The 27,530-nt window shown below is 43.7% G+C and overlaps 1 protein-coding gene and 1 long non-coding RNA gene across 2 annotated transcripts in view; both read right to left on the bottom strand.

The window, feature by feature from the left end:
• GNA14 (G protein subunit alpha 14) overlaps nucleotides 1-27,530 on the bottom strand; it is a 153,941-nt gene that overhangs the window by 18,014 nt on the left and 108,397 nt on the right. The gene's annotated exons all lie outside the window — the stretch shown is intronic.
• LOC116663170 lies at nucleotides 14,286-25,714 on the bottom strand. The gene is made up of 3 exons (XR_004319293.1): nucleotides 25,703-25,714; nucleotides 15,853-15,856; nucleotides 14,286-14,450 (listed from the first exon to the last, which is right to left on the bottom strand). It is a non-coding gene; the product is annotated as an uncharacterized LOC116663170 (long non-coding RNA).

Consider the following 27,530-nt stretch of genomic DNA (forward strand, 5'->3'; position numbering starts at 1 on the left):
AATTTATATTTCTGAAAAAAAAAAAAATAGCCACACAACTCCCAGAGAATCATCCAAAAAACATTCTTTGCCCTGGGGCGTTTTATTCCCTTTTTTTTTTTTTTTGGTGTTTCACTTTTTCCGTTCTTTCCAATAGCTTGAAAACCTCTTAAACACACCACCACAAATATCTGGGTCACAGCTTACTTTAATGATGGGCTTTCGAAATGGTGGTTTGAATCCTGGATGCCTATTTGGTGGTTGTTTTCCTTTTGCAGTGAGAACCCACAGGCGTTTCTTCCTGGGAGCAGCAGCGGGAGAGCAGGGCACCCCAGATTTGCCCAGGAGTCCTGTATCCCTGGCTCTGTGGAGCCCCCTGCTAGCACGCCCACCCTGTCATCTTCAGAGGGTGTGTCCTGGACTCGCTCCATGGGACTGCGGAGGCGAGGTGACTGCCTCTAGGGGGCACCAGGCTGGCCCATACTGTCCTCTGTCAACCACCACTCACTTCCTATAGGCGACACCAGATCCAAGCGGGCCGCTCTGAAGGGGGAAGAGGGGTCTTCCAGGAGCTCCATGTGGCCTGAAGGGTATTTGGGAGCCATGGGTGCTTTGTCTTGGTAGGACTTGTGACAGAGCAGAGTGGGGGGCTAGGGATGGGCTGACCACGCCTGCACCAGCCTGCAGTGTGATGGGTCTAGGTGACAGTAACAGCTTAGGGATTGGTCAGAGGTGCTGGTGGCAAGAGACCTCACCACAACGGGGACAGTTTGCCTCAGTTCTGGGTTTAATTAGCCCAGGTTTCAAAGTTTCATCAGAATATGATTATCAAATAAAAATAGGGGGCAACTAGTTACGGTTGATCTTCAGATACACAACAAATACTCTTTTAGTATAAATACGTTCATGCATCTGAAAAGAACTTGTGCTAAAGTATCTTTTCAATTCACTGTAGTATTTTACTGCAGTAAAAACACTAAAGAAATCTGGGTGCTTCTCTATCAAGGACTGTTGATCAGTTTGGGGGCTTTTCCCCTGGTTTTCGAGCAAATCTGGCATTAGCAAGGCTCCCTCCTCAAGGGGAGAAAACAGAAATCAGTGCCCATTTTCTCTCAAATGATGTTTCTGCCCTGCTTCCCTGTGTTCCAGAAAGTCCACTTATCTGCAGAACAAGGTGGGGAGGATCAACTTTTTCTCCCCATCACCCAAGACTCTGGACCACCTCCTCATGGGACGCTTTCTGTCACCAGCTTTCAGTACCCACCACACACCAACACTTTCCAGCCGTCACACATGGTAAGAAGGAACACGCACAACCCTGTGAATGTACTTAATGCCCCTGAACTGGGCATTTAAAGATGGCTATAATGACCAATTTCAAGCTATGTAGTTTCACCACCACTTTAGAAAAGAAAAAGCAGGAATAGAGGGGCTTGTCTTACTCCGAGATGCCCTGCGGCTCAGCACAAGCCTGCCGTGCCCCGGGCACCCCCCAACCTGTGGAGTTCAGTCACAGTGACTTCTGGCCTCACCTCCTCCTTGCCTCCATGTGCTCTCTCCTGCACCTGCGCACAAACCCACTGCCTCTCCTGCTTCCACGAGGTGTCCCCACCTGCTCTCCCCGACAGATGCCCCCACCCACCATCTCCGGCCTCAGGAAACCTCACCTCTCTCAGGCCGTCCTCTCCAAGGTCCCATCCACAAACCCTTTCCTGAGCTCTCCCCTGTCAACCTGACTTGCAGGGGAGTCTGGGTCCCGATTTCTCCTGCTACTTATGAAATATTAGCCATGCCTGATCCCTCAACAATTTTCAATTGGTTTTTTTTCCCCCTCCAAATGTCAAATCAGCTTCTCGGTCACCAAGCATAATACTGTGTCCTCATTCAACCCCAGATTCCCCTGACTCACAGGTACAAAGTTTCCTCACATCCCGTGGGGCCCACAAAGTGCCTTTTCATCCTCCTGGCATCTCACAGCCGCCCTCTGCCAGGTGTTTCCCGGCTGTGCCCCATCCCCCACCTCACAGTGGCCCGGGCTGCGGGGACCCGCCCACCAAGCCCTCTGTGGTCTCAGGAGGCCACCAATGAGTCACGCGGGGAGCCGCTGTAGCACCCACGTCTCTGCCAGGAGTGCTCCCTGCGCCCCTCCTGAACAAGTTCCTCTCCCTCTCTGCTTCAGTCTCCCTCCTACGGTTCGCACCCTACAAACCTGTCAGAAAGCGCTTCCAACTCTAGTGAGCTGAAAAGCATCCCCATCAAATTTACGTCCACCTCAGAATGTGGCCTTGTTTGGAAACAGTGCCTTTGCAGATGTAATTGGGAATCAAGATAAGATCACACTGGGTAAGTGTGGACTCTAAATCCAATGAGAGGTCCTGGTAAGAGACAGAAAAGGACACACTGGTTCAGGGGTTCCAGGAGGAGCTGATGCTACCAACACCTTGATGTCTGACTGCTGGCTTTCTCCCTGGGCCTGGGCTCAGTTAGGTCGACCAGGTGGCTGTGCCTCTTCGATGGGCGGTTCTCTTTCTCTGCAAGCTCACCTGCACCAGGCCTGGTGACTGGAACACCAACAGCGGAGGGGGTTCTCCTGCCGGGCAAGGCACTGGGGCTCTTGCTGTTCGCTCCCTCTGGGAACAGCTGGATTAAATCTGCCTAGAGGTCCCTGGTCTTCCCTCCACTCTCCTAACTTTGGTCAGGAAAGACTAGCTCACCCTTTCTGCAATCCCCTCTTGGCCTCTTAGGGTTCAGCGAGAATGGGCAGCTTCAGACTTCCACCAGGATCCACAGAGCCCCAAACACTAGATTCGTCCACCAGATCTGCCGTCCTCCCCATTGGGCTCCGACGGCCTCCCCAGCAGCTGGCTCCTTTCATGGGGGAGGAAGCCACTTGAGGCCCCCCCCTGAGGTAACTCAATAGTGACTTTGGCCTCAACATATCTCACAGCTCTCTGGTGGCAACAACTCAAGGGTTTGAAACAGCTTGCGGTTGGAAGCATGGAGTTAAGAGAGTAGGGATTGGAAAACCAAGCTCTTGTTTTGATGGGACTCATACAAAACATGCCATTTCTGAGTACAGAGCCGCATCGCACTCCTTTCGATGTTAAAGCAAATGGCAGTAGTGTAACCAAGCAGGACCCTGTGGGGCCTTCCCAGAACAGATCCCCGCCACCTGCCCTCCACCTGCCTCCTGTCTATAGAAACGCTTTATTCTCCTAGGCTTCCCTGAGTTCCAGAGTGCAATTCATCAGAGAAGTGAGAAAATGCAGAAAGAAAGGAAAAATCAAGACAGACAAAATAATAATAGTTTAGCCATTACACAAAGTCAAGGACCTTTAGTTCCTCCTCCAGGGCTGTAGATAATATTCTGAGCCATGTCCTTTGAGCTGTTTTGCAGATACTGAAACCCCCACCAGGTGGAAAAATTTAACTGTGTGCTGCCCACACGCACGAGGACCCCAGACCAGATGGAACCAGAAGGCTGATGATGTTGACTCCTGATCCCGTCACCACCAACCAGTCAGAAGGATGTCCATGAGATGATCACATGGCCCACAACCCCTCTCCCTCACTTGGCTTTTAAACCCCTTCCCCTGAAAGCCCTCGAGGAGTTCGGGCCTTTTAAGCAGCAGTTACCGGACTCGTTCCTTGGCACGTGCAGGTGACACTGCACTTCCCCTCACCACAGCCCGCTGTCAGCAGACGGGCTTTCCTGCGCACGGGCAGGCGGTCCCAAGTTTGGCTCTGTACCAGGAGAGCATGGGAATCACAAACCTGTCCCAGCAACGCACAGACCCATTTGTTCTCTGGATGAGGAGGGACACTGCGATCCGCACCCCACGATAACCAGACACAGCCACAGCGCACCCAAAACAGGCGCTGCGACGCGGGCAGAGCCACTGACTCCAGGCCCCAGGGCTGCTGACGAAAACGGTTTGGAATCAGCTGGCATCATTTACAAAAGGAAAAAAGGCTGCATTCTATGTGGACCGGTCACTCGTAAGAAAATCTCTCCGTGAGGCACAGGGCAGGGCTATGGCCAGGGGCATTAAATCGGAGAAGATGGACCTTTATCCTTAACCTTTCATTTTTTTTTTTTTAACTCCAACCAAACATTTCTGTCATTTAGAAAGTGTGATTAGCTTTTAGATAAGGTTGTTTTTTTTTTTGCCCTCAACAAAGAACATATGTAGTTTCTTAACCAATATCAAAAGTAACTCAAAAGTGTCTCAAAAATGATTATTTGGTTTCCATTGCAGGAGGGGTGGTGGTAGAATGATGACAAATTCAACAGGCCAATATTCCATGAGCCCTGAACAAGGCAGAACATCTCAGGTTCCAGGCGCATCTTGGAAGCCAGACAGAACGCGTCTAAGTGAATCGCTAAAATTCGGGAGAAACTCTGGAGTTGTTCTGGCTTCATGTGGGTGGAAGTGCATGTGTGGAGTCCCCCCTTTCATGCAATTACCTTTTACATTAGCAACAAGAAGAAAGAAAAGTATATAATTAGATTGTCTTTTATCATGACCAACATAATGGAACTCTGCTTTTTATGTGTGTGGATTTGAATGACTGGTGTCCCTACATTTCTGCCTCAAATAACTTCCTTCAGTTACTTCTTTTAAGGAAAGCCTGTCAGCCATGAATTCTGTTTTGGGTTTTTTTCCCCCTTTTTAAATCTTGGAATGTCTTTATTCCACTTTCAGTTTTTTAAACTATCTTTATTCAGATATAATTCACAGGCCATACAACTTACCCACTGAAAATGTGCAATTCAGCAGTGTTTCGAACAGTCAAGGCGTTGTGCAACCATCATCATAATCATTCTGAGAACATTTTTAGCGCCCCTAAAATAAACCCTACACCCCACAGGAGATATGTCGAAGTATTAAGTCCTGGTAACCTGTGAACGTGGCCAGATTTGGTTCTAAGATCTCTGCGGATGTAACCAAGGCAGGACGAGGCCGTTAGGGTGGGCCCTGACACACACGCCTGGTATCCTCATAAGAGGCAAATGTGGACACTGAGATGCAGAGAGGAAAACGCTACGGAAAGACAGACACACATGCAGAGGGAAGTTGGAGAAATGGGTCTGGGGCACCAAGAGCTGGGAGAGGCAAGGAAAGACCCTCTCCTAGAGTCTTTGGAGAAAGCACAGCCCTGCCAGCACCTTGACATTGAACCTAGGAGTGGAACTGCGGGTAACTCTAGGTTTAACTTTTCGAAGAACTGTCAAACTGTTTCCAAAGCAGCTGCTCCATTTTTAAATTCCCACCGACAGTGTTGAGGGCCGCCTTCGTTTCTAAACGACAGCTTTGCTGGATGCAGGATGTTAGGTTGACAGTTCGGGTTGTGTTTTTCCTCTCAGCACTTTGTGTGCACAGCAGCCTTGAAGACCCCGGGGGTGAGTGTGATCTCGGGGGGGGGAGGGGTCGTGCTTGTTTCTTTTCAATCTGCCATTTTGCCTGTTGCTTCTCGTGTCACTGTGCTACCAGCACCCCGCTGACTGACCACCAGCAAGAAGATGTCCACTGTTTCTGACAGTGCCCTTCGGCAGGACCTCTATGCTCTATTCCAAGGAGAGCCAGTCCTCTCCGGTGAAAATGCCCTTTTTACATCCTGCCTCTCCCTCCAGATAGAATCCTATGCCAGACTTGGGGTGGGGAGAACGGCCCACTTCTCCTGGGGCAAAACCTCTGCTCTCCAAGTAGACCCGGTGTGTTGGGGAGGGGGTTGATAATCCTTGGTCTTCTTTCCTTGGCCACACTGACATGGAACCTCCACCGTACAAGCAGGCTTGGGCGGGGGCCATTAAGGCCCCAGTGTCTTTAGCCTGTCATGCCTGGGACAGAGGCCCCGCCCGGGAGTGAGAGCTGAGGGGGGAAGGGGAGCCCAGACCTCGCAGCCAGCCTTGCCTGGGGTCCTTGCTTCTGGACACAGGGCTGGAGAGGACGGGATCCTCTGCCCCTCCCAGAGCAAAGCCGGACTAGGAGCTGGGGAGACAAGGGACTGCATCCCGCATCTTCCCAGCCGCACCTCCCTGGGAAGGCGCTCTCGTCACATGGAGCGAGGGGAAGGCTGAGAACAGGTTGTGGCTCCAATGCTACCAACTCCCAGTGTTCTTACCAAGATAGAGATTTTCCTGAGTAAATGCTTCTGCATTGGCTGTATGCTTTTAGGACAATTTCCAGAAACTTTAGATGGTCGTTACATTTTCACCGGTTAAATGGTTTCCCTGGAGAAAGGGTCTACCGAGTTCCTCACACCACCATTCTCAAGCTCTAAAATCCTCTCTTCCACTCAGGGGTACAGAGGTCAACTAAATTCTCGTTTTCACCATCATCTAGAACACCCTCCAAGGTCTGAAGTGGCTATTCTGTCTTTGTACCACGTTAGCTCTGCTCTTCAGAAATATTTCAGGTGCTTCTGTCTTTCCAGGGATATGAAAAGATGATCTTTTCCTGCCCTCCGTGAACTTGGGTGTGACCCTGCAATCTTCTTTGGCCCATGAAATGTGAGAAGTTTCTCACTTCCAAGAAGCATCGTTTGCTTGGAACTAATTGCTTAATTGCTGCTCTATGCTCCTGTACCCTCTCTCTTCTGTTGCAACAAATCCCAGAGCCTTGTGACGAGATCACAGCATATACGATGGGGAAGCCTCCGTTATCCTGGGTCCTGAGTGATGATGCTGTGAAGCAGAGCCTTCACTCCTCTGGTTGGACATGTGGTGTGAGCAAGAAATAAACCTTGGATGTTCTAAGCCACTAAGGTTTGGGGATTGTTTGCTTCTGCAGCACATCCTAGCCTATCCTGACTGATGGGGATGCTAGTCTTTTTAAAACTCCAATCACATGTAGTGTATATTTTTCTCAGTTACAGAAGATCCTGGCTAAGATCAGTTTCATCCACTGGTGCACGTATGAAATCCAAGCTCCTCAGCAAGTCCACAAAGTCGGTACCTTGCTGATCTGATGGTCTCTGCTCCTCCAAGGATGCACGGCCTCCCCCTTCCTCTCTTGTTGTATTTAGCTGCATGAGGCTCCCACCCTCATACAAACCATCTGTTCCCACCCTTCCTTCACCTGGTACCACCAACCATCCTTTCAGCCTCAGCATGCTCCTTCTTCTAGGGACCGGGAGGGCTGGGAAGGGAAGATGGAGTGAAGAGAGAAGATGAACAAGATACCGCATTCACATACAAGTTGTTGTGAAAGAGGGAGGGCCCAGAAGTGGACTCAAGATGGACTGTGTGGGGTTTTTTAACACCTTTAGTGTGATCTACTCCCTGTACAGTAAACTACACACATTGCAGATGTACAATTTGATGAATCTTGATAGATGTACACACCTCTGAAACCACCACCACAACCAAGATAGCTAACATTTCCATCACTCCCCAAGAGGTGCAAATTCCGAACTCCTAATTTATCCCTTCCTACCTCCTTTACCCTCTGGTAACCGTAAGTTTATTCCCTCTGTCTATGAGTCTGTGTTTTAGAAAATTTTTCCAGACAAATTGTTTATAAGTATGGGTCAAAGTTTAATGTCAAGCACTCCGCAAGGAAAGACTGACAAGAAGAAAAAAAGTCTGGCCTAAGATTATCATGTTAGCCAGTCAGTCGGGTGGACAACTCTAACTTCCCGGAAGTTTTTAATCACTTAGGAGTATCAGAGAACTGCTCAAGCATTTAATCAGGAGTCAGAATTACTTCCCAGAAGGAGCTTGAGAGTTACATCATGCCGAAGCCCTGCTGCCGACCTGGTTTGGACAATTTTCCTTTCTCAGGCGGCTACACGGAGGCAGTCTTGGCTTGCTTAGTTGTGCTTCACTCACTCATCAGCGTCCTCTTTAGAATCACAAAGCCTTTCTGGATTTTGTTTTTATGCTTTCAAACTTTTATTGAATACCTACCAGATGACTAGCTGCTGATGTTATAAAGATAAAAAGAAAGTCTGCTCTTCAGAGAGTTCACAGCCTTTGAGGGGAGACAGATATGTCCTGACATAATTGTGTAAGCAAAACAAAACTATGTTCACGGGGCCACAGTGTGTTCGGGGGGGGGGGGGGTTGTGAGCCAAGCAGAGGAAGCGGGTTTGCTCGGGCTTATAAGTGACAGCAGGGCAAATTAAGAGTCTGGAATGAGCTTCACGAAGAAAGAGTTCTGTTTTTGAGGACAGCAAGGAGTTACCAATGCATTCAGACACTCTGGGGAGTGGAGAACGCTCAGGGGGACAGAATGGGCACGGGGACTTCAGGATGTCCAGTAAGCCTCTGTGTGTGCGTGTGTGTGTGTGTGTGTGTGCGTGTGTGTGTGTGCGTGCGTGTGTGTGTGTGGCAGGGTTGGGAGACAGGGGCTAGTAGGGAGGGGTGAGGAACCGGGACTGAGTCCTGAGGATGTGGGTGGCACCACATCACACCAAGAAGAGGAGAGCCTGATCAGGTAACTCTGGGTTGTCTCTTCAGTGAGAATAAACTGGAAAGAAGAAGAGGAGGCTGGGGATAAATACAAGTGATTATAAAGCACATGTGAGAAATGATCAGGGTCTGATCCTGTCAAATGGGATCACTTGTCAACCATGCTGGCTGTAGAATATTCTGCCATGGGTTCAGTCAACGTCCATTTCCTTATAAAGAGCTTATAGGAGATTGTTATTTACACATCTACAAACATAATTAACTGATAAGACAGAAAGTGGCAGGTGTCTAAGAAAGCTATAGATCAAGTGTGACACCGGCTCAGGAAGCACGAGAGATTGACACTAATCGGGGAGATAGGGAAAGGCTTCAAAGGGAAGGCAGCATTTGAGATGAGCTGTAAGAGCGAAATAGGATAAATGCTGAGATAGGGAAGGCGTTCCAGGCTGAAGAGACAAAGAGAACAAAGATCTGGGAATAAGAAAGCAAAGGGACGAAAATGGAAGGTGTTGAGGTTTGGCCCCAGCAAGGGATTACATGAACAAGAAATGCTGGGGTTGATTCATGGAAAACTTTCCATGCTATGGAATTTGTGCTGAATTTTATAAATAATGGGGGAGCCATTAAGATTGTATGAACAAACAAGAAAGAGATATGATCAGAATAATGCTTAAGGGTTAGCCTTGCAACAAATTATCATTAATTGAAGAAACAGATGAATAGAGGCTACTCTAATCATCTTGGCCAATTTATGTGGGGGGAGAGCCCTGAGAATGCAGAGGGAGGGATGCGTGAGTGGGTTTGCTAGAAGCCAGATGGGTGGACTCAACATGACCCATTAAGGATGAGATAAAGGGGGCCAGGGAGAGGAAGGAGTTAACAGTAAATAAGTGTGGGAGACGGACAAGAAGTATAATGGCAACTTCATGAGAAGCTGGAAGTCTTAGGGGAAGGGCAGTTTGAGCAGGGGCAGTGGGGACTCAGTTTGGTGCAGACTGTGTTTGAGGTGCCAGGGACGCATTTTAGGGGGGATGTTCAGAATGGAAGATGAGAGCATGGTCCCACGACTGGCAAATCAATCACTGAGGTCAAGTCATGCCTGAGTTAGGATGAGCTGACCATGCTTTGAAGCACACCAGGTGTTTCAGGACCTGTATGGGTGGGAAAAGGTCTCTGCTCTCAAGCATAACAGGAGAAGAAAGAACATACACAACAAATTATTACGAGCAAGGGGTGAGGGGCATTGACTCTCCTCAGAGTGGAAAATTTGCACGTTCCATACAACCGGTTCTTCCATATTCACTGTTCTGCATCTGTGGATTCAGCCAACCACAGATCATGCCTTACCACGGTATTTACTACTGAAAAAGATCCACCTGTAAGTGAGCCCGCACAGTTCAAGGGTCAACTGTATAAACACATACAGAACAGGTAGCATATGCGCCAACTGCACCAGCGAGCAGCAGGCCACTAGCAGTACTTGGAGGTCTATTTCCCCACGTGATCACCCCATCGATCAAATTATTATGGCGGTGCTACCGCAGTTGGATCTGTCTTCATCTGGCATTCGACAAAGCACTGAATCTAGTAGTGATTGTCCAAGTGAACACACTCTCTGCGGCTTAACATCAGCACTGCTGCCCAAGCCTCAGATTATTTACAGATAAAATGCCCTTGCAAATCTTTGCACTAGAATATCCACTGGTAACTTGCAACATGGATGACAACATACCAGTATCTTTCTGTTGTAAGATGTTTCAAAATGCCATCATGGGAAGGTGTATTAAGTGGAACCAGGTTACTACCTGTTTCACAAAGTCCCTCTCTGCTCACTGAATCTTCCACAGCACGGCCTCAATCAGTGATGGAGGACTGAATCTCTGGGCCCTTACTTTCTAGCAGGAAACATCATACTGGAGGTTCTGGTCCAAACAATTAGGCAATAAAAAAGAAAGAAAAGGGATTGAAAGGGAAAAAGCAAAACTACCTCTATTTAGAGATGAACTGATCTTGCCTGTAGCAAATTGTAAGGAATATACTAAAAATTAGAAGTAATAAATAAGTCCAGAAGAATGAGGATACATGATCAATATAAAAAAATCATATTTTATACACTAGTAAAAATCATTTCAAATGTGAAATTAAAAACAATTCCATTTGCAACAGCATCGAAAAGAATAAAAGGCTTTAAAAAGTTTAATAAAAGTGCAAGATTTGTACATTGAAAATTACAAAAGATTGTTGGAAGAAGCTGAAGATCTAAATGAATGGGAAAACATCTCATGTTTGTGGATCTGAAGACAATATTTTTAAGATGACAGTACTCTGCAAACTGATCTACATATTCAATCCAATCCTTACCAAAGTTCCAATTTCTGCGGTTTTGGGGCAGAAATTGACAAGCTAATTCTAAAATTCATACGGAAGTGCAAGAGATCCAGAATCACCAGAATAATCTTGAAAAAGAAGAACAAAGTTACAGGACCTACAGTTCCCAATTTCAAGACTTCTTTAAAAAGCTACAGTAATCAAGACAGTGTGGTACTGGCACCAGGACAGACATGTAGATTAATGGAACAGATTGAGAGTCTAGAAATAAATCCTTATGTTTATGATCAATTGTTTTTTTCTTTTTTTTAACCAGGTTCCCAAGACAATTCAATGGGAAAAGAATATGTAGACAATTCAACAAACGGTGTTGGGACAACTGAATATTCACATGCAAGAGAATGAAGCTAGATTCTCATCTCACCCAGTATACAAAAATGAACTCAAAATGGGCCATCGATCCAAATGTAAGAGGTATAACTTTAAAAGAAGAAAGCACAGGAGTAAATCTTTTTGACCTTTGATTAGGCAATGAATTCTGAGATATGACACCAAAAGCAAAGTAGCAACAGAAAAAAATAGGTAAATTGGACTATATAAAAATTAAAAACTTTACTGCCTCAAATGACATGATCACAAAAATGGAAAAACAACTCAAGCAACGGGACAAAATCTTTGTAAATCATATATCTGATAAGAGACTTCTATTCGGAATAAAGAACCCTTAACAACTTAGTCATGAGATGACTAACTCAAAAAGTAACAAGGATTTGAATAGACATCTCTGCAAAGATACACTAATAACTGATAAGCACATAAAAAGATGCTCAAAATTATTAGTTCTCAGCTAAATATAAGCCAAGACCTTAGAGGCACTGCTTATGCCCACTAGGATTGCTATGTTCAAGAAGACAGAAAATAACAAGTGTTGACAAGGATGTAAGGAAATGGGAACCCTCACACACTGATGCTGGGATTGGAACATCATGCAGCCGCTTTTAAGAGCAGCTTGACATTTCTTCACCTCATTAAATACAGAGTTACTCTATGACCCAGCAATTCCCCTCCCAGGTATACACACAAGGAAATGTAAGATATGTGTCCACATAAAAACCTGTTCAAGAATGTTCATTACAGCATTCTCCCTATTAGCTAAAAAGTGGAAACAACCCAAATAGCCATCAAACAATGAATGGATAGGCAAAATGTGGTGTATTCATACAACAGAATATAATTTGACAATAAAAAGGAATGAGGTACTGATCCATGCTACCACATGGATAAATCTCGAAAACATCACGCTAAGTAAAAGAAGTCAGTCACAAAAGGCCACATACTGTGTGATTCCATTCATATGAAATGTCCAAAAAGGCAGATCTATAGAAAGTATTTTAGTGGCTGCCTAGGACTAGGCGGTGGTGAGGGGAATGACTGTTTAATGGGTACAGGGTTTCTTTTATGGGGGACAGAAATTTTTCAAAGAACATTTAATTATACACAGAAGTACATAATTTAGAGAGTAATTGTATAATATGTAAAATATATCTCAATAAAGGTACAGAATTTTTCAATGGTAGTTTAGAAAGAGGACCCAGAGGAGAGAGGATATAGACAGCTGAATTCTAGAGCACAGAAAGACAGTTGAAGCAGTAACTAAGCTGGCTTAACAGTTAAGACACCTTAGTAATTTATGTACATTTCTCCTCCTTTCAGTTGTTCAGGTCTAAATTCAAGGCACGGGTCAGAACACGTACTCTACTCCAGTACAGACCTACTTCATTTTATTGTGCTTTGACTGACTGCACTTTACAGAAACTGCATTTTTTTATATATTGAAGAGTGGTGACAACCTTATGTCCAGCAAGTCTATTGGCACCATTTTTCCAACAGCATTTGCTCACTTCACGCTTCTGTGTCCCATTTTGATAATTCTCAAAATATTTCAAACTTTTTCATTATTATTACATTTGTTTTATTGATCTGTGATCACTGATGCATTGTGATGTTACCACTGTATTGTTTCGGGGCACCACGAACCACAGCCATATTAGACGGCAAACTTAACTGATAAATGTTGGGTGTGTTCCGACTGCTCCGCTGACCAGCCATTCCCCCATCTCTCTCCCTTAGGCCTTCCTATCCCCTGAGACACAACAACATCGAAATTAGGCCAAATAATAACTGTATAATGGCCTCTAAGTGTTCAAGTGAAAGGAAGAGTCACATGTCTCTCACTTTAGATCAAAAGCTAGAAATGATGCAGCTCCGTGAGGAAGGCTGTCAGAAGCCGAGACAGGCTGAAGGCTAGGCCTCTGGCACCAAATACTCAGCCAAGTCGTGAATAAAAGAAACAGTACTTGAAGGAAGTTACAAGTGCTACTTCAGCCAACACAAGAATGATAAGAATGTGAAACAGCCTTGTCGCTGATATGGAGAAAGTCTGAGTGGTCTGGACAGAGCAAACCAGCCACAACATTACCTTAAACCAAAGCCTAGTCCAGAGCAAGACCCTAACTCTCCTCAGTTCTGTGAATGCTGAGAGAGGCGAGGAAGCTGTAGAAGGAAAGTGTGAAGCTAGCAGAGGTTGGCTGATGAGAGTAAGGAGAGAAGGCGTCTCCATAACACAGAAGTGCAAGGCGAAGCAGCACGTGGTGATGCAGAAGCTGCAGCACGTTACCCAGGGCATCTAGTTCAAGATAATTAAGAAAGATGGCCACACTAAACAACAGATTTTCTAGGACTTTCACAGCCAGGGAGGAGAAGTCAATGCCTGGCTTCAAAGTTCCAAAGGACCAGCTGATTCTCTTGTGAGGAGTTAATGCACCGGTGACTTGAAGTAAAAGCCAGTGCTCATTTATCATTCCCAAAATCCTAGCACTCTTGAGAACTATGCTCAGTCTACTCTGCCTGTGCTCTGCCAATGGAACAACAAAGCCTGGCTGACAGCACATCTGTTGACAACATGGTTTATTAAATATTTTAAGCCCACTGTTGAGACCTATTGCTCAGAAAAAAAGACTTCTTTAAAAATATTACTACTCATTGCCAATGCCCCTGGTCACCCAGGAGCTCTGATGGAGAGGTACAATGAGATTAGTGTTGTTTGCATGCCTTCCAACACAACATCCACTCTGCAGCCCGTGGATCAAGGAGTTCAACTTTCAACTCTTCTTATTTAAGAAATACATTTAATAAAGCTATAGCTGCCAGTGATTCCTCTGATGCCTCTGGGCAAAGTCAGTTGAAAACTTTCTGGAAAGGATTCATTATTCTAGACGTCATTAAGAACATCCATGATTCACGGAAGAGGTCAAAATATCAACATTAATAGGAGTTTGGAAGAAATTGAATCCAACTCTTATGGATGGCTTTGAGGGATTCAAGACTTCAATGGAAGAAGGAACCACAGATGTGGTGGAAATAGCAAGAGTTAGAATTAAAAGTGGAGCCTGAAGATGTGACTGAATTGCTGCAATCTCATGATGAAACTTGGATGGATGAGGAGTTGCTTCTTATACATGAAGAAAGAAAGTGGTTTCTTGAGATGGACTCTACATCTGGTAAGGATGCTGTAAAGATTGTTGAAATAACAACAAAGGATTTAGAATTTACCATAAATTTAGTTGATAAAGTAGTGGCAGGGTTGAGAGAATTGATTCCAATTTTGAAAGAAGTTCTACGGTGGGTAAAAGTCTCTCAAACAGCATTGTATGCTACAGAGACATCACTCATGAAAGGAATCAAATTGATGTGGCAAATTTCAATGTTGTCCTTTTTTGAGAAATGACCATAGCCATCCCAATCTTCAGCAACCACCACCCTGACCAGTCAGCAGCCATCAACATCAAGGCAGTATCCTCCACCAAGAAAAAGATGACTGACTGAAGGATCAGATGATGCTTAGCACTTTTTTGGCCATAAACTATTTTTAAATTAAGGTATGTACATTATTTTAGACATAATGCTATTGCACACTTAAGAGTACAGTGCAAACATAACTTTCATATGCACTGGGAAATCAAAAAATTCATGTGACTCATTTTACTGTGATATTTGCTTTACTGCAGTAGTCTGGAACCAAACTGGCAATCTCTCTGAGGTATGCCTGCAGCCCTCCAGGTGTGCTTCATACCACCAGCATCTGTATCACCTGGGAACTTGTTAAAAAATCAAATTCTCCTGCCCCACCCCAATCTGCAGAAACGGAACCTGAGGGTAGGATCCAGAAATCTATGTTTAATCATTCCTCCAGATGATTCTGAAACACACCCAAGTTTGAGAACGGCTTCTGTATTCCAAAAAGGTAGGAGTGTCATTTACCTAAAGAGCTGTTGGTATTGATCAAAGCCCAGAAGCAAGGGAGGGACAACTCACTTTCTTTGTTCACCATCACTGAGTAATGGAAGGTCATGTTATAACCATGAAAAAATGACATGAGAATAGAGTCTGATCTAGAAGATGAAATATTAATATAAATGCTCTTCTCCAGTGTAGCTATGCAAGAGAATTTGCTCACCTGATAATCACTCACATCTATAGTCAGGTTTGTTTTTTTATAAAGATAAACAAAACTATTTACAGTAGCCAAGACATGGAAGCAACCTAAGTGTCCATTGAAAGATGAATGGATAAAGGAGATGTGGTTTATATACATAACGGAATACTACTCAGCCATAAACAAGAATGAAGTAATCCAATTTGCAGCAACATGGATGAGCCTAGAGATTATCATACTAAATGAAGTAAATCAGATAAAGAAAGACAAATATATGTTATCACTTACATGTGGAATCTAAAAAAATGATACAAATGAATATATTTACAACAAAAGAGACTCACAGACATAGAAAACAACCTTATGGTTATCAAAGGGGAAAGGGGGGATTAAGTTAGGATCTTGGGACTAACAGGTACACACTATTTTATATAAAATAGATAAACAACAACGTCCTACTATATAGCACAGGGAACTATATTCAGTATCTTATAATAACTATAATGGAAAAGAATCTGAAAAAGAATGTGTGTGTGTGTGTATAACTGAATCACTTTGCTGTATACCAGAAACTAACACAACATTGTAAATCAACTATATTTCAATAAAAAATAATAAAGGTAAGCAGAAACACTTTGCTCTCATTAAGACATTGGTTACATTTGAAAAGGCTGAGGTGGATGACAGTTCTTGCAATATTAAAGCAAACTGACAATACCCACACTTAAGCATTTTTATTAAATATTTTAAAATTAATTTTTATTAAGTATTTTTATTGTAGGTTGTTTTGCATAATCTACAATGTATCCGGGACCTGTAGCTCAGATCCTAGGATAATGGCACTGGTTCCTCAGTAAATGAGGGGAGAGAGTGGAGGTAATCTGCCAGATTTGGGATGGGGAGCAGTTTGGCTTCAGTGGAAGGGCTGAGAACTGAGCTTGGGGATTTACTTTCCTCTTTGCCCACCTCTTTGACTCTCAGGATTCCTCCTCATTCCTTCCCTAGCATCATCCCCAGGCCAGGATCAGACTCAGACAAGCAGAGCATCTGGGCTACAGAATTAAAGGGGACATGGCATACTCTCTCTAGTCCCCGCACAACCCCTATGGCCTAGGATTGTGTTGCTTCCTTTGTCCATTAGAGGCACCTGGAGAAAAGCCACACGGGGCCTGGAGCCACTCACTGCTGCTGGGCAGGGGATTCTGGGGTCTGGGTACCCAGAGATGATCTAGAAGCAGAGTGCAGGCTCCTGGTGGGCATGTCCCCTGAACCCCTTAAAATCCTTGCAGGAGCAGAGCCACGTGGGGCCCTGTAGCTTGAATCTTTGAGGATTAAATTGGTTTGGTAGAAATGCACATGGCGAAGAAATGGGAATTTCAACAATAATTTAGCTTAGAGGGTTTAAGCAGGGAAGGGATGTGGCCAGGATGCTTTAGAAACAAAAGCATCTATTCCTTCACGTAGCATCCAACTTCCTGGTGAAATGATTCAGATTTCAGATTTTCTAACATCCTGAAATGGCTATATTACACCAAACAAAATATCTGTTTTGGTATAGCACAGAAATAGCACAAGAAGTACCTAATAGCACAGAAATTCAGGAGACTGAAAACGGGCATTGCCTTCCCTAGGAGATGAGGAGAAGTCTCTTTGAGAGCAGGATACACCTCCGTCACCTCTGGGCAACCACAGAGCTCAGCATGGCTGCCGGCTCACCATCGCCTTTCGAATGAACAAAACCAGAAGAACACTTCACACACAGAATAATGAAGTTCACATACAAGGAAATGGGACTCAGACTCAGAAGAGACTTAGGTTTGATCTAAGGAAGAACTATGGAAGATCTCAGGCTGCTACACAGCAAGTAGGCTGCCTTAGAGAGAAAAAGCTGTTTCCCAAAAAACACCCTGAAACGTGACAGTAGTAGCTAATTAGCCAAGAACAAGTTCTTCTCACCCACCGTGGTCTAGAGCTGTTGCGAGCAAACATCCTCTTAGCTAACGAGTTAGCCCTCTGTGCCATGGTGACTTGGAGATACCATGCTGAAGACGGCAGAAGCACAGTAAGAACAGAGCCTGGATTCCTGCGTCGCTGCTTGGAGGAAAGTTGCCTAACAGGGCACATGAATATTACGTGAACAAGAAATAAACTTCTATTGTGTTGAAGCACCGAGATTCGGGGGTTGTTTGTTATAGCAGCTAATGTTATTTTCCCTGACTATGTAGCAAACATGGCCAACAGGTTGTGACAAAGTGGGCACAAAGATATTTCTTTTATTCTCTACAGTTTGCTACATGCTTAGAATATTTCATAATAAATAAGAAACCAGGATGCTCCACATCTTTAGGGACTCTGAGAAATCCACTACAGGTCGTAGTTTGAAAAAAGGAAGCAAATGGGAAAGGGAAAGTATATCCAAGGAATGTCAACCATACTTAAGGCTCTATTTCTTTAAAAACAAGTTGTGCTGAAATGACTTAGCCAAACACAAAAGAAAGGCTACTTTCTCTATTAAACAATTAAAAGTCATATTCTTTGATCAGTTGGCCTTCTTCCCAGAAAGGATAACATTTCATGAAAAGAATGGGGAAGATGCATGACACCAAGGAGACCCTGGACTGGCTCTGCAAGACTGGACTCAAGGCAGGTGGGAGTGCTGTCCACGACCCCCTCTACTTTAGGAAATGCTCTGGGGGAGGTAGCATATCTGCATTGTTCTTGGAATTTTTTATTGTACCCTCTGAAGATGAGTAAACAGGGAAGGAATTTACTGTTTTTCCTTCCTTTGGCAAATAATGACATTTCTAATCATGATAGTGGAAAAGTACTATTTTTGAGAGAGTTGACTTTTAGGAAGATTTTGTGTCATCTGCCAGCATGGTCAAAGTATGAACCCTGGCTGGGTTACTTTCCCCTTGATTGATTCACCCAAAGGCACAGCTACAGAAGTCAAGTTCTCACAGAACGTAACGTAGGGGTTCTTTAAGTACTTGCTACTAAGTCGCTTCGAGAAGAGCTTCGCCCTAGAATGCCCTGCTTATTCACAGCTCAAATCCATAAATGTTTAAATACAGTGTAAACTCCTGAGATGTTCCTAAGCCCTTGCTGTGGCCTGGGAACAGGAATGGCCGGGACAGAAGGGGAGGGGCACTCCCATCGGAAAGGGCATCAAGCCCATCAGAAAGCACATCAGTTCCTGCGATCTCGCTGCTGATGCCAGCAGGGTGTGATCCATACATTTTTCCTCCCGTGGTTTCACATTTGATATTGACAACATTCAGCCACCATGACCCATTCAAGGAAGGAAAAGAATTGAAGCTCTCTGAGCTAAAACTGCTGGACAACTGGCTTCACCCCTGGCATCAGAGGCTTGTTTTCCCATTTAGCAAACTGTGATGGAGAGGAGCTCTCTGAGCAACACCCAGGGCTGCAGGCTGCCAGGAGCACAGAGCAGACAGCCAAGTGGTAGAGACGTGACCCGGATCTGCCAAAAAAAAGAGGTACTCATTTGTACGGCAGGAATTCATGGGCACATTCTCCCAGCCACGATGGGGAATCAGAGGTGTTTTCATGGAGGAAGTGACATTTGAACTAGACCTTAGAGAAAGAAATCAACCTGTTCAGGAATGGTCAAGGTTATGGAACATCAGTGAAGTCCTTACTAGTGGATTGCAATTAATCCACATTTTATGCCCCACTCATGGTATGCTTTGTGGGGTTTTTTTCTTTTGTGTTTTTAATGGAATATTAGGAGCAAACAGAAAGGTATAAAGAATAATATAAAAAATGTTTTCATATCTGCTGCCCTGTTTTGTCAAATCATAACATTGTATGGTATTTGCTTTGGGTCTTCGATATCACATCACAGCCTCCGAGGCAGCCCTCTACTTTATATTCTTCACGTTCTCTCCAGAGGTAATGGCTCTCTTCAAATGGCACTCGTTTCTCTAAATTGGAATTTGTATCCTCTGCTTATTTCCCCTTCCATGGCAGATGCCTTTAACGGACTATTTGTTCTTTCCCGTGAACCTGAGAAGAGCTCTCCACCTAGGGTGCCATGGAATGAGGCTGGCAAGAATGATAAAGCCTCCTGGCCTTGTCTCGAATTCCAGCTCCTTCCAGAAGGCTTAGAATCTAAGAGGTGGAGGGAAGAAAGACCTGGATCTGATGTACACTTCGGCTCCTTGTTGGTTCAGAAGCTAACTGGGGCCTGATGTGGACACTCAGAAATTGCCCATCTGTGACACAAAGGCCACGCTGGACCAGCAGCCAGAAACCCTGGTTTCAAACCGTAGCTCCTCCACCTCCTAGCAGTGTGACCCTGGGCAGGAGTCTCTCTGAGCCCATTTATTTACCTATAACACATACACGTCACACACCTGAGCTGCAGGCCTCCCAGGGCTGAGTCTGCGTGCCTCTGGTCTGCCTCCCTTGCACCCTGAACTTACTTAGCTCTACCATACATTTCACAGCTACCTAATAACTACTGACTGGCTTGCTTTCTCCACTGAACTGTGAACTTCTTGAGCACAGGAACCATGTGCCTGACATGTAATAGATGCTCAATAAATACTGGATGAATTAAACTGATCAAACATAAATGTATCTACACTCCAACATACGCATGTATTTGTGATCTGTAAAACACACAGCTACCAGGTGTAATTCTCATTTGGCAACACAAAGTAACATAAAGGAGCATGGGAGCCAGTACCACCCCATCTGAGCATTGAAACTTGGATTGCTGTACCTGGAAATGCTCCTGCGACGGTGACCGCGGCCTCAGCCTCTGAAGCTGGGCCACCTAGGGTCAAATCTAGGCACTGCCATTTATTTGTCAAGGCAAATTACTTAACCTCTTTGTTTCTCAGTTTCTCATCTATGTATTAGCACAACTGAAAACCAGCGGCACCAGGGCAAGGATGTGGGTGTGTTTTATTCACTAATTTAACAACACACTTTGAACAGGGCTGGGTCCGTGGTAGGAAGTCAATGTACAGTATAGTCCGTGAATGGCTGACTCGTGGGACCCAGCTCCCCACAGCATCGTGGGGATCATGTGACTTAATAAGCATGGAAGGGCTCGGCACAATGCCTGGCACACAGTGAGCGCAGAACACAGTCACACCTCTTTAGAATAGTGGTTTTGATCGGTCGTTTGTAGCTCTGAGGGCATACCATAATATCAAGGAGTCTTTTTAAATTTTTTTTTTTTGCAGTATAGTCAGTTTATAATGTGTCAGTTCCTGGTGTATAGCATAATGTTTCAGTCATACATATACACACATATCTTCCCCCCAACCCCTGAAGCCATGAGTTTCTTTTCTATGTCTGTGGGTCTGTTTCTCTTTGGTAAATAAGTTAATTTGGGTCTTCTTTTTTCTTTTTTTAGATTCCACGTATAACTGATATCATATGGTCTTTTTCTTTCTCTTTCTGGCTTACTTCACTTAAAATGACGATCTCCAGATCCATCCGTGTTGCTGCAAATGGAATTATTTTATTCTTTTTATGGCTGAGTAGTATTCCATTGTATAAGTATATCACAGCTTCTTTATCCAGTCATCTGTCCATGGAATATCAATGAGCCTTGATCTTGGTCTCAAAGCCTGCAGGTCTCCCCACATTGAGGGTACCAGGAGCTCAGCTCTTCCTACCACATAATCACCGACGTCAGAGGCACTGATGGGCTTTTTGGCCCTCCAGGCTTTGTGTGGTGCAGTTCCGAGGATCACGTGATGAAGGACAGACCACAGGCCATGAGTGGGTATCTGCCCTCTCATTCCTTCACCTCCACCCTCCTCCCCAATCTATCACGCTTCCTGGTCGTACAAGTATCCAGGACACTGGATAACACACACACAAATGCACCAACTGGTAGAGAAATGCTCACAGCTGTGAGGAACTACAGGAGCAGAATTTTCTGGCACTTTGGCCTGATGTGAGGGGAGCAAATGTCAAGTCTGTTCTAGATTGGAGAGAATTATAAGCAAAATGCTACTGTGTGAGACACTGCCCATACATATGGGAAACCTAGGGTGGTATTAAGGAAAGGGTAGGCCATTTAGCCATGTGGTTGTTCCCAAGCCCTTTTAGCCTTGCCACACTTAAGCATCCCTATCAAACCACAGCTCTGTTAAATAGCATTTGTATTTTCCCCTGACTGCAAAGCCTTATTCCACTTTTCATAATTATAAAAGTTCATTATGAAATTCTGAAAAATACACGAATAATTAATATAAAAACTTGACCATCACCAGAGATCTCCAATGTTAACATTTTGGTAAACTTCTTTCAGTATTTTATAATTTGTATATTACTTTTTTTTTTTTCAAACAAGCTCATGACTGTATTGCAAAGAACTGAATGTGTTTTTTCCATTTAGCCTGTGTACATCTTATCATGTTATTAAGCAGACTGAAAATTTTTGAATGTTTTTAGTCTACTGTAAAGCAAGATATGCATACAAAAAGGTCTACATGTCATATACCTACATTTAAAAAAAATAAGAAAATAATGAACATTCTGGAATACAATTCTTGCTGACTCTATAGTATTTAAACACATGCATTTGCCATAATTTAATCTTTCTCCTGTTAAATATTTAGGATCTGTGATCTTTGTGCACATCTCTATTTCATTAAGATGAATTTTGGAGAGTGAACCTAGGGAGGCAAAGGATATATAACCATTTTTAATTCAAACTTTTACTTTTGATATAATTGTAGATTCACGTGCAGCTGTAAAAAACATAAATAATACAAAGAGGTCCTGCGCACCCTTGGCCCAGTTTCCTCCAACCAGGATAGCAACACTGCTACAGTCAATACAGAGCACTTCCAGCATCACAAGGATCCCCCGTGTTGCCCTTTTATAGCCACAGCCATTTCCGTCCTGTCCCCATCCCAAAATATAGAGGAACTTGCTAAATGACAACTGACTTTGGGAAGTAAGTGATGTTAATGTCCCTCCCCATTTCCTCATTCCTCTGGGCATGAGCTATGTGCTCGCATTGATTTCTAAAAATGTTCTAGGAAAACAAAGCAAGTATCTAATTTGGCTAAGTGCACAAAGGTATTTACATCCCACACAGGCCAGAACACTGGGATTCCAGTGCAGAAGGCAACGGACAGAGGGTGTAGAAAATCAAGCAAAAGAAGTCACCTCTGCTCTCACCCCTCTGCTGAGTCAGGCCCCAGATAACCCATTCCATCAGGCTTCATCACCCACTTTCCTTAAGTTTCTATCTAAGAATTGAGAATTTAAACAATTCCCATCACAGCCAACTTAAGTTATGGGTAATAGAAACAAGTCTTTTTTACCACCTTCCATCAGAAATTCTTTTCAAGGGGCCTTATAAACACTGTCATTTTTTTAAGGCCTTAAATATCTGATCATTTACTTGAGACTACACAAAGCAGATCTTCGTTTCTGAGGTCTGCCTGCTTTCACAGGGAACTTGCTTCCTTCCCGTAGGCCTTCAGCCTGCAGGGCACCCTTGTCAAGACCACACAGAGCTCTTTTCTGAAGGCCGAAAGCCAGAAATGTTTGAAGAGGAAAAAAGCTCCTGAGAAGACGCAGTACCATGACCAAGCCTGCAGCTTGTTCCTAACCGAAGGAAACAGCCTGCGGAAGTGTGATCTCCCCAACTTGTTTTAAAATGGAAAACAAGCCCACATTCAGTCCAACGGACTGTGCCCGCTGTTGGGGGAAGAGCCATGCTGCTGGCAGGCTGTGGAGCTCAGGCAGTCTGGTCTACCTGAAACTCACCCACTGGGTCGCCTCCAAGAAAGTCTACCACCATCTATACTCACCCTCGCCCGGGGCGATGCAGATTTAGCGGGACAGAGCCAAAGAGGGGAATCACAAGTGGGAGCCTCTCCCTGATAAGCAGGTTTCTGATAAACTGGCCATCACTGAATAACCCATGTCTGCTTTTACAGAACAGAAGTCTGGCCAAGGATACACCTTAGCAGACAGACAGAATTTGAGAGCGTAAGTAGACTCAGCCAGATGAATAAAGAATATGTATTTATAATAAGGATCTTTTGAAAGTATGGGCTGAATAAGAACTATTTTAATGGTTCTATTTGTTATCTTTCAAACTCCTTAAATAAACTTGGCAAGCTTCTTTGAATAACAATATGAATAATAAAAGTATGAATTACCCCAAAGCCAAGCCAAGTCTTGGTCACGTTCCTCCCTTTCCCGTTACATTTCCCACAGAGCCCCAGACCAGGGCTCGCAGTGCCAGGTTGTAAATTATGCGTCTAGGTGGCTGACTCTGCTCCCCTTCCATCTCCCTGATGACTGGGTATTCTCAAAGGCAGGACTGAGTCGTAATTCATCTCAGTACTTCTGAGGATACAGCACAGTGTCTGAATAAAACTTGTGAAATGAATAAGTGGATGTGTGAATGAATGAATGAACCATTGAGGAACACATTAGCAGATTTTTGAGTCATGTGCCGTTTGCTTATCAGAAATTCCCACGCAAGTACAGCACAGGGAAACATATACAAGAGCTCATGGCAGCTCACGGCGAAAAAGAATGCGACAATGAATATATGTATGTTCATGTATAACTGAAAAATTGTGCTCTACACTGGAAATTGACACAATATCGTAAACTGACTATAACTCAATAAAATAAAACTAAAAAAAGAAAAGAAAAGAAAAGAAGAAAAGAAAAAAGAAATTCCCACACATGACAAAGAGGGACACAAACTGAGACTTGGTTTTCCAACAGGGAAAAAGAATCTCGGCTGTAGCCAGGCACCACCACTCTTGCCTTATTTTTATGTAAAACTATTTTTATATAAAAACTTACCTTATATAAAACAGCTCTATATAAATATGTGAATGTATGGCAAGCTAGAAAAACAACATCTTCGGCGGCGGGCGGCGGGGGGCTCCGATGGAAAGAGCCCTATCTGCCAGAAACATAATGAGATGTTTAGGATATGTGTAATTTTAATGTCTCTTACAAAATTTAACATTTTCTAGGGGCCATTAAAAATATCAAAAGAGAAATTCATTTTTGTAAAATATTTTAAAACTCAATATACCCAAAACATCATTTCAATGGAATCAATGATATAAGAAATTAAAATATCTCCATAATTTTTTTACATCTATACTATCTTTGAAATCTAACATATATTTTACACTTACAGCACATCCTGAATCAAACTGGCTGCATTTCAAGGACTCAATAGCCACATGGGGCTAGTGGCTACCAGATAGGACAGCCAACAGCTGGAAACATATTTTGCGCTCATCTGCAGCAACTCCCCTTTGTATAGGTTTCTGGTGTCATTAATTTCCTCCTCTCATCCCACGACTCTTAGTCATTTATCCTGACACTATGAGAGTGGTTAGAAATGTGTCATTTTGCTCATGTCACCTGAAATTTTTTGGCAAGTGTGTAAGGCACAAATTTGAAACGGAAAAAACAAACAAAACTAAACTAAAAACAAACAAAACAAAAAAACAAAAAACCCAAAGCAGATTTTATCCCCATTTCATAGTTGCTGAAGAGTTGAAGTTCAGAGTCATGAGGTATCTACAGTCACAAGCCCAGTAAGTCTCAGGCCGTAACTAAAACATAGGTCTTGGGACACCTGTCTGGAGTGTCTCCACTTCCATCCCACCACCTCTCAGAAACCAGAATACTTCATAGCAGGGAAAGAGTTCAGTAACGAAGAAAAAGAATCCGTTGTTTCAGTAAGCTTCCCCAACTCCTACTCAAAAAGGCGGAACGGCTCGCTGGGGTGAGAAAGAGGTTAGCAAATTATTTCCCCAACTTGAAAGAGACACTTGGTTCTCTTCCAAAGGCAGGAGAACCTTTTAAAAATAAATCAATTCCTCATTTCAAGAACCACCAAGTAGAGCGTGTGTACCAGATCAAATGCCACGTCTGAGAAAATGTCACCATCAAAGCCAAACGCAGCAACCCAACTCCCCACACAGGATAAAATCTTATCGGAATTCACAAAAAACAGCTGTACTTCCCTCTGTTTTCCATGAGTCTAACCTTATGTACTATTCCTTGGTTAAGTAAATATACAAAGTATTTACTCCAAAGGCCAGAAAACTAGATTCTTTTTCTTTTCTTTTCTTAAATTCTTCATTTGGCTCTTCTCTTTCCAGTTCTTACCTCTAACAGACCTTACTCTTACTGAGCGGACCGAGTCATGTGAAAGTTCTAAACGCTGATAAGCTCTCTTTCTCTTCCTCCCTTTCTCTCCCCTCCATCCCCGGCTCTCTCACGACCCCTCCCTGCTTTCTCCTTTTGAATCTCCATTGCTTTCTACCAACATGACCGTGACCTCCATCTCACCCTGCCCACTCAGTAAGAAAGGAAGGAAAATAAGTCCAGAAAATGCATTTAGCACTGCAAGCTATCAGAAGATGTGACTTTTCTTCTTTAGTTCTTCTGATGATTTGTGGCATTGGTGATAAATCTGAAACTATTTTGTTTACTGAAGGAGAGAGCAAAAGAGTAAACATGTTGGTATTCTTGGGAACCAGAGCTGTCACTACGGGAGAAGGGGGACCAATACCAACAAAGGGGAGGTGGGGGAAAATGTGGTGCTGGACTGAGAGACTAAGGATGAACATGTCTGAATGTCCTTGTACGTGTGTGTATATGAGCCCGTGCGTGTAGATGTATCGGGTATGTGCGTACATAGACGTATGTGTGAGTGTATGTTCATGTTTTTCTGGCTCTGTCCGCTAATGAGTGAGAAGTGTGTAACAGCCAAGCAGTAAGAAGCTCGCCTCGCATCCTGACCTTGGTTTCTGTAAGTTGAACCCGGCCTTGGAGAAACGGCTGTCCAAGACTGGGGCGGGGAAGTAAACATAAGCCTGAAACATCTCGTTCTAGGAAGAGTGAGGAATACTCAAATGAGGGACAGACGTAGCTTGAAGGGGGTCCTGGTGGCCAATTTCCAGCATCAAAAAGAATAATTATGATAATATATCAAAATTAAGGGGAGTAAATGAGAATCTAATGATGGGTTTTTGGCAGTAAAATATACGTAACAGAAAATAGTGTACAGTTCAGTGGCATTAAGTACATTCACACCATTGTGCAACCATCACCGTCACCCACCTCCAGGACTTTTTCATCTCTGTAGACCAAAACTCTGTACCTATTAAACAATAATGCCTCATTCCTAACTTCCCCCACCCCCAGCAAGTACCGTTTGATTTTCTGTATCTATGAACCTGACTTCCAGATATCTCATTTACGGGGAATCACACAATATTTGACTTTTTGTGCCAGTTTGTTTTACTCAGTATAATGTCTTCAAGGTTCATCTATGTTGTAGCTTGTGTCCGAACTCCATTCCTTTTTAAGGTTGCCTAATATTCCATTATATGTATATATCAGATTTTGTTCATCCACTCATCTGTGGATGGACATGCATGTTGCTCCGCCTTTTGGCTATTGTGAAAAATGCTGCCATTAGCCTGGGTGTACAAGGATGCAAGTCCCTGCTTCCAGTTCTTTTGGGTACAGACCCACAAGTGGAAGTGCTGGCTCATATGATAATTCTGTTTAAATTTTTGAAGCTTAATGAATTTTTAAAAAGAGGGGAAAGGAATACTTTCTCTACAGAAAATTACCAGTTAATAAATGTAAGAAATATGGCCATTAAAAAAAAATCATCATTTTGCACCCAACTACGTGGATGCTAATGGGTGGAGAACAGGCAAATGTCACCCTTCAGCTTATTTATTAATTTCAAAGGGAGAAGTCCCTTTACAACAGCGAGATCGGACAGGAACCACGCTATTCAAGTGCTCAAAAGTTAGCATCAACACTAGCAGGACAAACCGGCATTGAGTGGCTCTTAAAATGCCCTATGAGGAGGACACATCACCACATACATTCTTTATTTTCTAATAAGTGTTATTGAGATACAATTAACATACCATTCGCATACCATTTACAACTTAAAGTGCACAATTCATTTTGTTTGTTTTTTTAGTATAGTCACAGAACTGTGCAACTGTCACTATAATTTTTAGAATATTTTAATCACCCCCAAAAGAAACCACGTGCCCATTAGCAGTCACTCTCCATTTCCCACAATTCCTCCAGCCCTGGACAACCACCAACCTCCTCTCTCTTCACTGATCGGCCTAATCTGGAAATTTCATATGAATGGAATCCTATAACATTTGGCCTTTTGTGACTGGCTCCTTGCATTTAGCATAATTGTTTTCACTCATGTTGTAGAATGTATCAATACTTCATTCCTTTTTATTTCCACATAATATTCCATTATCTAGATATGCCACA

This window comes from Camelus ferus, chromosome 4, assembly GCF_009834535.1.
Source record: "Camelus ferus isolate YT-003-E chromosome 4, BCGSAC_Cfer_1.0, whole genome shotgun sequence".
In the NCBI taxonomy this organism is placed as follows: Eukaryota; Metazoa; Chordata; class Mammalia; order Artiodactyla; family Camelidae; genus Camelus; species Camelus ferus.